Raw genomic sequence first — 12815 nt, 5'->3', positions numbered from 1 at the left:
AAAAAAAAAAAAAAATATATATATATATATATATATATTTTTTGGTGTGCCAGATGCGAGGCTCACGATTATAATCCCAGCACTTTGGGAGGCTGAGGTGAAAGGATTGCCTGAGCCCACGGGTTTGAGACCAGCCTGGACCACTTGGCGACACCTCATTTATATAATAAATTTTAAAAAATTAGCTGGGTGCGGTGACGCGTGTCTGTAGTTCCAGCTACATGGAAGGCTAAGGCAGAAGGATCACCTGAGCCCAGCAGGTCGAGGCTGTGGTGGTGGTTAGTGTGTCACTGCACTACAGCCTGGGTGTCAGAGTGAGACTCTGACTCAAAAAAATAAAAAAAATTAGCCGGGCGCAGTGGTGCATGCCTGTAGTTTCAGTTATTTGGAAGGTTGAGGAGCAAGGATCACCTGAGCCCTGCAGGTTAAGGCTGGGGTGGCCGTGAGCATGCCACTACCCTCCTGCCAGGGCAACACAATGAGGCTCTGATTCTAAATAAACAAATAAATAAAAATTTAAAGATATGGCCGGGTGCAGTGCCTCAAGCCTGTAAACCCAGCATTTTTGGAGGCCGAAGTGAGAGGATTGCCTGAGTCCATGGGTTTGAGACCAGCCTGGGCAACTTAATGAGACCTCGTCTCTACAATAAATTAAAAATTAGCCAGCTATGGTGGCACTTGCTTATAGTTCCAGCTACTTCTAAGGCCTCAGATCAGGTGAGCCCAGTAGGTCGAGGCTGCAGAAGCTTGTCACTGCATTCCAGCCTGGGTGACAGAGTGAGACGCCTATTCAAAAAATTATTTCCAACAAACTACACATCAACATCCACATTACCCAGAATATCTTTCATGTCCTTAAAAGAATTTTCTCCACAACAATCAGTTAACTGGAAACAAGGTAGGATTTTCTTTTAAACTTGATTTTTTTCTTATGTACTTTACCTTACCAAAAAAAAAAAAAAATCCCTGGTTAGGAAGATGCCAAGGTATTTCATTTTTTGGGGGGTCTATTATGGATGTAGTTGTGTTTTTTATTTGGGTTCCTGTTTGTTTATTATTGGTGATATAGAATGAAACTATCTTTTGCACATTTATTTTATACCTTGAGACTTTGTCAAAGTCCTTTATCGGTGCAAGGGGTTTTTTGACAGATTCTCTTGGGTTTTTGAGGTATAGAATCATGTCGCCTGCAAAGAGGGATAACTTAACTTCCTCTCTTCCTATTTGGATACCCTTGATTTTCTTTCTTTTCTGATTGCTCTAGCTTGAACTTCCAATACTATGTTGAACAGGAAAGGTGAGAGTGGGCATCCTTGACTTGTTCCGGTTTTCAGGGAAAATGGTTCCAAGTTGTCTGTTTAGCAGTATGTTGGCTGTGGGTTTCTCGTAGATGACTCTATTTTGAGGTATGCTCCATCTATGTCTAGATGTTCAAGGGTTTTTAATCAAGAAGAGGTGCTGGATTTTATCAAAAGCTTTTTCCGCATCTAATGATATAATCACATAGTTTTTGTTTTTACATCTGTTGATTTATTTAATTATATTTATAGTCTTCTTGGATATTGAACCAGCCCTGCATCCTGGGAATAAAGCCTACTTGGTCACAGATGATTTTTTTTTTTTTTTTTTGAGTTGGAGTCTCACTCTGTCACCCAGACTGGAGTGCAGTGGCCGCTCTCGGCCACCGCAGCCTCGACCTGCTGGGCTCCGGCAATCCTTCCGCCTCAGCCTTCCAAGTAGCCAGAATTACAGGCACGCGCTACCATGCCTGGCTGATTTTTTAATTTATTTTAGAGATGAGGTCTTGCTGCCCAGGTGGGTCTTGAGCCCGCGGGCGCAGGCAATTCACTCACCTCAGCCTCCCACAAAGGTGCGGGATTACAGGTTGAGCCACCGAGCCCCGCTCACAGATGCTTTTTGAGATAGATTGTTGGATCCAATTTGCTAGAATCTTGTTGAGAATTTTAGCATCTATGTTCATCAATGATATTGGCCTGTAGTTCTCTTTCTTTGTTGGATCTTGACTCTGTTTGGGTATCAATAAATAAAATGATATGGGGAGAGTTCCGTCTTTCTCAATTGCCTGGAAAACTTTCCGTAGGATTTGTATCTGCTCCTTCTTGTATGTTTTGTAGAATTCTGCTGGAAAGCCATCTGGTCCAGGGCTTTTTTTCTTTTTTTGGGGGCAGGTAGTTTTCTTATGACATAGTTGATTTCCTGGATTGTTATTGGTCTATTTGGGGTCTCTATTTCTTCTTGTTTCAACCTGGAGAGGTTGTGTGATGTTAGAAAGTCCTCCATTTCATTTAGGTTTCAAGTTTGTTTCCATACGGGTAGTCATAGTAATTTCTTTTGTATTTCTTCAGGGTCAGTTGTGACTTCATCTTTTACATTTCTTGGGGGGGGGCTTTTTCTCTCTTTCAATCTAGCTAGGGGTCCCTCAATCTTGTTTATACATTCAAAGAACCGGCTTTTGGTTTCATTGATTTTTTTGTATTATATTTTTGTCTTCTTAGTCCCGAAATTGGGCTTTTATTTTGGTGATCTGGATTCTTCTTCTGAAGTTAGGGTTTTGGTGGCCTTGCTTTTCCAGCTTCCTTAGGTGATTTGTTAGGCTGTTAACTTGTGATTTTTCCATTTTCTTCGTGTATGTTCGTAGAGATATGAATTTCCCTCTTAGTACTGTTTTCATGGCATCCCAGAGATTTTGGTAAGATGTTTCTGCATTTTCATTTGTTTCTAGGAATCTTTTAATCTCTACTTTGATTTCCATGTTGACCCAGGAGTTATTCAGCATCATGCTATTTACTGTCCAGGTAGAACGAAAACCACAAAACACTGCTCAAAGAAATCAAAGATAACACACATGGAAAAATATTCCATGCTCATGGACTAGAAGAATCAACACTGTTAAGATGTCTGTCCTACCCAAGGCAATCTACAGAATTAATGCAATACCCATTAAATTACCAGCAGCATCCTTCTCAGGAAAGGAGAATATAGGAATTTATACGGAAATATAAACAACCATGAATGGTCAAAACAATCTTCAGCAAAAGAAAAAAAAGCAGGAGGTATCACAGTTCCATACTTTAAACTTTATTATAAGCCGGGCTCGGTGGCTCGGCCTGTAATCTCGCGCCTTTGGGAGGCTGAGGTGAGTGAATTGCATGAGCCCGCGGGTTCGAGACCCGCCTGGGCAACTTGGCGAGACCTCATCTCTACCATAAAATCAAAAAAATTAGCCGGGCGTGGTAGCGTGCACCTGTAATTCCAGCTGAGGTGGAAGGATCGCCGGAGCCCAAAAGTTCGAGGCTGTGGTGGCCGGGAGCGGCCACTGCACTCCAGTCTGGACGACAGAGTGAGACTCCAACTCACAAAAACCCCAAAAAACAAAAAAAATAAATAAATAAACTTTATTATAAAGCTACAATAATCAAAACAGCCTGGTGGCTGGATGTAGTGGTTCACACCTATAATCCCAGCACTTTGGGAGGCCGAGGTGAGAGAATTGCCTGAGCTTGTGGGTTCAAGACCAGACTAGGCAACTTGGCGAGACCTCATCTCTACAATAAATCAAAATTAGCCAGGCGTGGTGGTACATGTCTGTAATTCCAGCTACTTGAAAGGCAGAGGTAGAAGTATGGCCTGAGCCCAGCAAGTTGAGGCTGTGGTGCCTGTGGCTGGAAGTCTGCCACTGCACTCCAGCCTGGGTGACAGTGAGACTCTGACTCAAACAAAACAAAACAAAAAAACAGCCTGGTATTAGTACAAGAACAGGCATATAGACTAATGGAACAGGATAGAGATTCCAGAAGCAAAACCTCAATTTCTCAATCAACTCATCTTCGACAAAGTCTCCACCACCAGCTACTGGGGACAGGAGAACCTATTCAGTAAATGGTGCTGGGAAAACTGGCTGACCACATGCTGAAGATTAAAACAAGACCCCTCCCTATCACCATACAAAAATCAACTCTAAATGGATCGAAGACATAAACATAAACCTCAGACTGTAAGAACCATAGAAAATGCAGGAGACACCCTTATGAAAATTGGAACTGGCAACCAATTCCTGGTCAAAACCCCAAGTGCCCATGCCATAAGAGATAAGATAGACAAGTGGGACCTCATCAAAATGAAAAGCTTCTGCAAAGCCAAAGTAACCAGCGAGAGAGTGAGGAGACAGCCCACAGACTGGGAAAAAATATTTGCCAACTGTGTATCTGACAAAGGCCTAACATCAAGGATCTACAAGGAACTCAAACATGCTGGGGGGTGGGGTGGGAATAGCCCTATTACAAAGTGGGCAAAAGATATGGATAGACACTTCGCAAAAGAAGACATACAAGCAGCCAACAGATACATGAAAAAATGCTCAACCTCACTAGTCATCAAAGAAATGCAAATTAAAACCACAGAGATACTACCTAACTCCAGTCAGGATGGCCATCCTCAATAACTCAAATGCTGGAGAGGATGTGGGGAAAAGGGAACACTTCTACACTGTTGGTACCTGTGCAAACTAGTACAATCTCTGTGGAAGACAGTTGGCGATTCTTAAAAGATCTAAAAATTGACCTCCCATACGACCTCACAATCTCCCTACTGAGAATATACCCGGAAGAACTTAAATCACTTTATGAAAAAGATACCAGCTGGGCTCGGTGGCTCAGCCTGTAATCCCGGGCCTTGGGAGGCTGAGGTGAGTGGATTGCCTGAGCCCGTGGGTTCGAGACCCGCCTGGGCAACTTGGTGAGACCTCATCTCTACAATAAATCAAAAAATCAGCCAGGCCTGGTAGCACGTGCCTGTAGCTCCAGCTACTTGGAAGGCTGAGGCCGAAGGATCGCCTGAGCCCAGCAGGTTGAGGCTGCGGTGGCCGGGAGCAGCCACTGCACTCCAGCCTGGGCGACAGAGTGAAACTTCAACTCAAAAAAAAAAAAAAGAAAGAAAGAAAAAGATACCTACACACACATTTATTGCAGCATTATTCACAATAGCAAAAACATGGAATCAACCATGGTGCCCTTTGAAAGAGGACTGAATAAAAAAATGTGGTACATACACATGATGGAATATTACGCAGTCATAAGGAAGGACAAAATTATGAACTTTGCAGCAACTTGGATAGACACAGAGGCTATAATACTGAGTGATCTACCACAGAAACAAAGACCCAAGTATCACATGCTCTCACTCATAAGCAGATCTTGAACAACTACCATAATACTATAAGAGAATGATCAGCAGTAGTGGGAAACTGCCAGGGGAGGGAGGGGCACATCTCATCAACAAGGGTACCTGCATAATGAACATTTGTATACCTAACATTGAATTGTAACCCACATATTAAAAAAAAAAACCATACCATTCTTGTTTTTATTTTTCAGCCCAGATCAACGATGATAAATAAAAACACACTGAAGCGCCAAGCATCTTTCTATAAATTTACACATTATTTTAAATCTTACAACTACTTTATGCAATAGATTTTGTTATTATCCCCTCCTATGAGGAAACTGAGGCAAAGAGATGTAACTAGCTCATGCTACACAGCTGATAAACAGCAGATTAATAATACGTGCTCATGGATCAAATCATACATAGAATCCCAGCTGGGAGTTATTTATTTCCTTGTTGCCATAATCAACGTCTGCTTGTTACTTCCTCCTTTGATACTATTTTGTTTCCTCATGCCCCGTCTGGATGGCCATTTCTCTAGGCTATGGGGCAGCCCAAAGTCGCTTCAGAGAGCCGGGTCCTCCCACAGTGATCCAGGGGCTGCCATGACTCTGCTGGCTATTATCACTTCCCCTTGCTCTTGTTGCTTCCACCCTAGCAGACAGGAAAATGTGGCTCTTTCAGTGTCCCCTCTGTGGCTCCTCTGTCCTCTGTCTAGATCCCATTTTCTCTGTATCGTTTCACTGGGATGGATGGTCCCCTACAAAGAAACAGACACATTCCTGACAGCACATCTAAAGATGATCACAGACGCTCTGCTCAGACAGGGGCTCTGCGTCGCATATAAATCGCCACAAAAGATTAGAATGTGTTTCTGTGAAAAAGTACAAGCCATTACTACAAATAGCCCTTATGTGCTCTGATGCCTTTTGGCACCATTAATTCCACTTTCAACCCAAATACATGACTTAAGTGCACAGTGGTACAGCCTGAGGTAGCGTCTTGCCAGGAACCCTGTCCTGCTAGTGTGACTTTGTAGAGACAGACTCTAAAACCTCAGAAAGAAATCTGGGTGACATAACGAAACCCCATCTCTTTTTTTTTGAGTTGGAGTCTCACTCTGTCACCCAGACTGGAGTTCAGTGGCCGCTCCCGGCCACCGCAGCCTCACCTGCTGGGCTCCGGCGATCCTTCTGCTGAGACTTCCAAGTAGCTGGAATTACAAGCATGTGCTACCACGTCCGGCTGATTTTTTTGATTTATTGCAGAGATGAGGTCTCGTCAAGTTGCCCAGGCGGGTCTTGAACCCGTGGGCTCAGGCAATTCACTCACCTCAGCCTCCCAAAGGCGGGGGATTACAGGCTGAGCCACCGAGCCCGGCAACCTCGTCTCTTAAAAAAAAAACTCAGAAAGAAATGGTTTGGATACTCTGTCAATATGGTAGGCTTTTGTTTTTTAAACTTTTAGAGCTAAAGAATTGATAACAGCCCACACAGTGGCTCATGCCTATAATCCCAGCATTTTGGGAGCCTGAGGTGAGAGGATTGCCTGAGCCCAAGGGTTTGAGACCAGGCTGGGCAACTTGGCGAGACCTCATCTCTACAATAAATCAAGAAAAAAAAATTAGCCAGGCATGGTAGCACATGCCTCTAGTTCCAGCTACTTGGAACTAAAAATGTTTTCCGGCTGGGTTTGGTGGCTCAGCCTGTAATCCCAGCACTTTGGGAAGCTGAGGTGAGTGGATTGCCTGAGCCCACAGGTTCAAGACCCACCCGGGCAACTTGGTGAGACCTCATCTCTAAAATAAATAAAAAATTAGCTGGGCGTGGTGGCACACGCCTGTAGTTCTGGCTACTTGGAAGGCTGAGGTGGAAGAATCGCCGGAGCCCAGCAGGTTGAGGCTGTGGTGGCCATAAGCGTGCCACTGCACTCCAGCCTGGGCGACAGAGCAAGACTCCGACTCAAAAAAGATTAAAAAAATAAAAAGAGAAATATATTCAAGAATTAACTGTGATTTTGGGCCAGGCACAGTGGCTCACATGATAATCCCAGCATTTTGGGAGGCTGAGATAAGAGGACTGCTTGAGTTCAGGGGTTCGAGACCAGCCTGAGCAACAATGAGAGACCTTGTCTCTACAAAAAATAGAAAAATTAACTGGGTGTAGTGGTGCATACCTGTAGTTCCAGCTGCTTAAGAGACTGAGGCAGGAGAATTGCTTGAGCCCAGGAAGTAGAGGCTGTAGTGAGCCACGATCGTGCTGCTGCACTCCAGCCTGAGCAACAGAGTGAAGCCCTATCCCAAAAATAAAATAAAATAAGTTATAAGTACATCTTCTTATGACCCTTCAGGGCCTACAGGTTGTTTATCACTGTTGTATAGTGCAGTGGCCACGATCACAATTCACCATAGCCTTGATTTCCTAGGTTCAAACAAGCATCCCGCCTCAGCCTCTTGAGTAGCTGGAACCACAGGCACGCACCACTAAGCCTACCTTTTTTTTTTGTTTTTTGGTTTTTTTTGAGTTGGAGTCTCACTCTGTCGCCCAGACTGGAGTGCAGTGGCCGCTCCCGGCCACCGCAGTCTTGACCTGCTGGGCTCCGGCGATCCTTCCGCCTCAGCCTTCCGAATAGCTGGAATCACAGGCATGCGCTACCACGCCCGGCTAGGTCTACCTATTTTTTTGGTAGAGACAAGGTCTTGCTATGTTGCCCAGGCTGATCTCCAACTCCCGGGCTCAAGCAATCCTCCCACCTCGGCCTCCCAAAGCGCTGGGATTATAGGCGTGAGCCATTGCACTTGGCCTCAATAAGCGTTTCTTGAGCAGTTACTATGTCCCAGGCCCACAAGCTGGGAAGAGGCCAAGTGTGCTGTGGGAATACGCATGGAGCAGTAGTTTACAGGACGACTGGAGGGTGTGGTCAGTCAGGAAGCCATGACCCAAGCATAAGAAAAGAATTCCCAGATCGGCGGCAGATGATGGAAATGAAACGAAATGAGGGGGACAGATGCCAGAGGCCTTCAACAAGCCCCTGCAAATGGCTGGCTCCGAGGGCACAGAGAGTTGCTGCAAGGATGTGAGCAGATGCCCATCCCTGATTAAACAAGCACCTGACACTCGGCAGATGTTCGGTCACTGCCCTGGGCCTCCCGGAGAGATGCGAGGGCCAGGAGGCACCAGGCAGAGCCTCTGTGACTTAAACAGAAAGGCAAGTGAAGAACACAAAAACCACCCAGAAAAATCTTCTTCCAAGAGAAGGCCTCTCTGACCGCTCCCTTTCCTTTTTCTTTTGAGCCGGAGTCTCACTCTGTCGCCTAGACTGGAGACAGTCCACTGCAGCCTCAACATCTGATCCTTCCATCTCAGCCTCCTAAGTAGCTAGGACTACAGGTATGCACCACCATGCCCAGCTCATTTTAAAAATTTTTTGTAGGGATGGGGGTCTCACTATGTTGTTGCCCAGGCAGGTCTCAAACTCCTAGGCTCATGCAGTCCCCCCCATCCTAGCCTCCCAAAGTGCGGGGATTAAAGGCATGAGCCACCGTGCTTGGCCTGATTTTCTTAATCAGATGAAAAGACAGAAAGGACCTTTAGGAGTAAATTATATAAAGCATTTCACCCACACCATGCTTCAGTAATCATGTTCATTGTCCTCTAAAAGAGGACTCGGGTTGTTTTTGTCCTTAGCTCTGAACTCACTCTGTGGACAAACCATGGGCGTTTCTGTGTGTCTCACCCGAGGCTCTCAAGGGTGAAAGACATCATCTCTCTCTGACTGACCCAGAAGTCAGGGTACGCTACTCTTCACCAGTGCCAACCAAGGAGCGTGTGTTTTCAGAAGACCACCATGCTGTAGGTGGTCGTCCGCATCCAAGCAGAGAGACCCCAAATCCGCATTTCTGACTCTCGCTACTCAAAAACTTCCCAGAGATGGTGGGAGCCAGAGAAACCCAGACCCATCAGCTCCTCTCCTCCCAGCCCCTCATTCTCCACTCCGGGGGGACCCCCTCAGTTTTGAGATGCAGCAATCTCTCACTGTACCTTCACCTCCACTCCAGCACATACATATTTGCCTAAATAATCCGATGAGAAAAGCAGTCTCATCACGAGACTTCTTCAGTTGCTGCTCCACATATAATTACCAGATGGGCTCTACTCCTTGTTATTTAACGGGCAAGTCATTAGTAAAAGAATTATGAGACCAGAAGGGACATCGCTTCCAACACAATCGTCTTGGGGAAAAAGTGATTGCAACGCTTTCCTCTCATCATATTTTACCATTTTGACTTCAAAATAGTTCTTATCTACAGAACAACTCGGGAGAATGGATTTCAACAAATGGTATTTTTAATTCTTTTGAGGTTTCAATATTGTATTCAAGTTTTATTTTAAGTGATGTTAATTACAGCACTTGAAGGGGAGGCGATCCTTCCACACAAAATGAGAGACTCTAAAATGTACCCATTAAACTGCTAAAAAATAAATCAAGTGGTGAGAAGACAGCTCAAGTCCAATTTAGGTTCCGAGTGTTGCCACCACGTGATTACAATCACACGGACTCTTCCCAGCTCAGGGTTGGAGCTCCTGGAAGCTATTTCATACTCTGGTGCAAAGGCAAATCACACCAAAAAATAAAACTCAAGAAGGAATTAAGTCCTGATGGCTGACTTCATCACACCCACCCTCTCCATCCCAAGAAGGTACAAAAGGAACAGTTTCCACACCCTGTGAGTCTTCCAGTGTAGAAGAGGTGCCCCATGTGTTCTGGCAGAAACAGGTCAGAAAGACCTGTGTAAAACAGTCTCTTTCCGGTGAGTCTTTACATACCATCAGGCAGGGAGCTTCTCACTGATGGGGTTAGGAAACCAAGGCTCAATTCTCAGGAAGTCACAATTTTATTCATTTACTCAATACAAATTAACAAGGTGCCTACACATTTCCAGCTGCCACTTGCAGCCATTTCTAGATAAAAGAAGAAACCCAGCATCTCTAGGAGGGCCAACAAGTTCCCTAAACCTACAGCTGAAAGGATCTTTTTTGGTTTTGTGTTGTTTTTCTTTGTTTTTGGAATCGAGTTTTTGTGGGGGGGGGTTGGAGTCTCACTCTGTCCCCCAGGTTGGAGTGCAGTGCTCATGGCCACAGCAGCCTTGACGTGCTTCTGCCTCAGCTGTCCAAGTAGCTGGAACCACAGGCACCTGCCACCATGCCCGGCTAATTTTTTTGATTCATTGTAGAAATGAGGTCTCGTCAAGTTGCCCAGGCTGGTCTCAAACCCCTGGGCTCAGGCAATCCTCTAGCCTCCACCTCCCAAAGTGCCAGGATTATAGGTATGAGCCACCGCACCCAGCATAAGGTAACATCTTAAAGCTTAATCATCTTTAACCTGGAGCTCTAACATGGTATTTCACAATACTTGTACCCCAGACGTGCAAAATTAAAAGATAAACTAGGCCGGGCTCAGTGGCTCAGGCTGTAATCCCAGCACTTTGGGAGGCCGAGGTGAGTGAATTTCCTGAGCCAGTGAGTTTGAGACCAGCCCGGGCAACTTGGCAAGACCTCGTCTCTACAATAAATAAATTTTTAAAATTAGCCAGTCGTGGTAGCACGCGCCTGTAATTCCAGCTACTTGGAAGGCTGAGGTGGAAGGATCGCCAGAGCCCAACAGGTCAAGGCTGGGTGGCTGTGAGTGTGCCAAGCACCCCAGCCTGGGCGACAGAGTGAGACTCCAACTCAAAAAAAAAAATGATACGCTAAACTTTGAAGGTAGCTTTACTACCAAATAGCTTACAGTTAAGCAACAATACAGTATTCATTTGTGCTTGAAATTCCAGTCCTAGACCAAGCTTGTGGCCACTGGCATTCTTGTCATCCATCAGAGCTGATGGTGTCATTTGATACCTGGCTGTAGGGTCTGAGTTGTTGTTCACTTTAGCCAAAAAGCAAGCATCAGGGTCAGTCTGATACCTGGTTGCTGTTCTGAAGCGAATATTACTGCTTCCTGATGTCCAGGCGAGTTTGAGGGTGGTCTCCAACTTCTTGTACTCCTTCTGATAAATGGAGCCACCCAACTCTGTCCTGTCATTCGCATGAGTGTGAAGCTGAAATCCATCGATCTTGTAGCCAACTGCAAAGTTGCTCTGAGTCACTTGGGACTTTGCAGTATCAAAATTCATCTGGGAGGCCAGGCGCGGTGGCTTAAGTCTGTCATCCCAGCACCTTGGGAGACCGAGGCAAGAGGAATGCCTGAGCTCAGGGGTTTGAGATCAACCTGGGCAACTTGGTGAGACCTCGTCTCTACAATAAATAATTTTTAAAAATAAGCTGGATGTGGTAGTGCACACCTGTAATTCCAGCTACTTGGAAGGCTAAGGCGGAAGGCTCGCCCGAGCCCAGCAGATCGAGGCTGTGGTGGCCATGAGCGTGCCAATGCACTCCAGTCTGGACAACAGAGAGAGACTACAACTCAAAAAAACAAAAATTCATCTGGTAGCCTGCCAGCCCTCATAATCCAGCACTAGGGTATCCCGGATTGAAATCCATGGCACACCAAGGTTGATGTGCTCCCCCATATTCTGTCCTGATTTTAGCATCAGTGTCAGGCGAGAATGAGGAATCAAAGGCCAGGGTCAGTCCACCTGAAATCTCGGGTCCCAGGCTGTGGTCAGTTCTCCATTTCCCTGTGAACAGCAGGCCATATTTGACCCATCTGTCCTTGGCTTCCAGACTACGTCCATCACTTGGGTGGTCTCAGTGTTGGCTGAGCCTGAGTTGGTAACTTCCAATCCATTCTCAGATTGTTTTGAAATACAGTTTTATTAAGCCAAATCCATAGCCTTTGGTGAAGACATCCTCGACAGATTTGCCAAGATCAGCATCCGTGGGAGGCACAACCACCTTCTGCTCGGAGGCAGTGGCAGCGGGCTCGGTGGCGGCCACGGCGGGGGCTGCCTCAACAAATGGTATTTTTAAAAACGAGACAGTTCATTCGAATATCATTATTTGCTATTTTCTAAGTAATCTGGCCATTTGGTAAATAATTGGTCCGGAGCTTAACTCAGATTATTTTCACTTAATTACTATGTACCAGGTTCTCACCCCAAGCATCAGACATAAATGATACTGCTGTACACACGAAGTTTCCAGCACGTACATTAAAACAAAGACTTAATGGAAAAGAGGGATATTTAAAAGTATCCAGACCTTAAGGCCTTGCTGAAACAACAGACAAAGTGTTTTAGTTGACAGCCACGAATACAGAGACGCTCACAGTACTAAGAGCAGCAGTACTCAACTCCAAGGACTGAGCGCTGCATGTCTCAGCTATCTACAGATAAAAGCTGAATTCATGATTATGTCATGCAAGGCTTCAGATCTGCCACTCTCCGCCCTGCACCATCTGCTCCAGCTAATGGGAAGTAACACAGTACCCAGTCTTCTCACGCCTCTCGCCTTTGCACATCCATCCACCCCCCTCCCCTCCTTGGCCAACATCAACCAGGCCTTCAAGTCTGAGCACAAGCACCATCACGCCCTGGGAAACCTAGTCTCAGGTTCCTAGTATGGCCGAGCCTCTCCCCTGTGTTCCCACAGCAGCCAGGGCTTATCTCCAGCAATGCACGTATCCCACTGTGT

At 45.7% G+C, this 12815-nt stretch overlaps 1 pseudogene; it reads right to left on the bottom strand.

Annotated features, from left to right (window-relative positions):
• Nucleotides 1-10933: 10933 nt before the first annotated feature.
• On the bottom strand, nucleotides 10934-12127 carry LOC103273444 (annotated as a pseudogene).
• Between the last annotated feature and the right edge of the window lie 688 nt (nucleotides 12128-12815).

The sequence above is a fragment of the Carlito syrichta genome, unplaced genomic scaffold (genome assembly GCF_000164805.1).
Source record: "Carlito syrichta isolate Samal-C Ts95f unplaced genomic scaffold, Tarsius_syrichta-2.0.1 Scaffold314048, whole genome shotgun sequence".
Taxonomy (NCBI): domain Eukaryota; kingdom Metazoa; phylum Chordata; class Mammalia; order Primates; family Tarsiidae; genus Carlito; species Carlito syrichta.
Note: the sequence above shows the minus strand (reverse complement) of the source record. Positions and strands in the feature narration are given on the sequence as shown.